General features: G+C 45.3%; 1 protein-coding gene across 1 annotated transcript in view; it reads right to left on the reverse strand.

Annotated features, from left to right (window-relative positions):
- Nucleotides 1-512, reverse strand: part of CHCHD3 (coiled-coil-helix-coiled-coil-helix domain containing 3) — a 353,394-nt gene that overhangs the window by 9,710 nt on the left and 343,172 nt on the right. The window lies entirely within an intron of this gene.

The raw sequence follows: 512 nt of genomic DNA on the forward strand, positions 1-512 counted from the left end.
TGTGTTGGAAGAAGTGTAGTCAGAGTGCTCCTTGGAGGCCAGGATGGCCAAACTTCGTCTCTCATACTTCGGACATATTGTCAGGAGGGACCAGTTGCTGGAGAAGTATACCATGTTTGGTAGGGTGAAGGGTCAGAGAAAAGAGGAAGACCCCCAACGGGATGGATTGGCAAAGTAGCAGCATCAATGGGTTCAAGCGTGGCAACAATTGTGAGGTTAGCCCACAACCAGGCAGTGTTTCGTTCTGTTGTGCATAGGGTTGCTATGAGTCAGTACTGACTCGATGGCACCTAACAACAACAACAACAAGAGTCAGAACCGAATCGACAGCACTTAACAACAACGAAAAATCAACAGTAATGTTTAGGTGGCTCTGTCAGATAAGTACTGTATTGTGAACTACAAGCTTGGCGGTTCAAACCCACTAGCAGCTCCTTGGAAGAAAAATGAGGCTTTCTGCTCCTGTAAAGATTCGTAGCCTCAGAAACCCTATGTTGATTATATATATATAT

This window comes from Chrysochloris asiatica, unplaced genomic scaffold (genome assembly GCF_000296735.1).
Source record: "Chrysochloris asiatica unplaced genomic scaffold, ChrAsi1.0 scaffold00041, whole genome shotgun sequence".
Lineage (NCBI taxonomy): Eukaryota > Metazoa > Chordata > Mammalia > Afrosoricida > Chrysochloridae > Chrysochloris > Chrysochloris asiatica.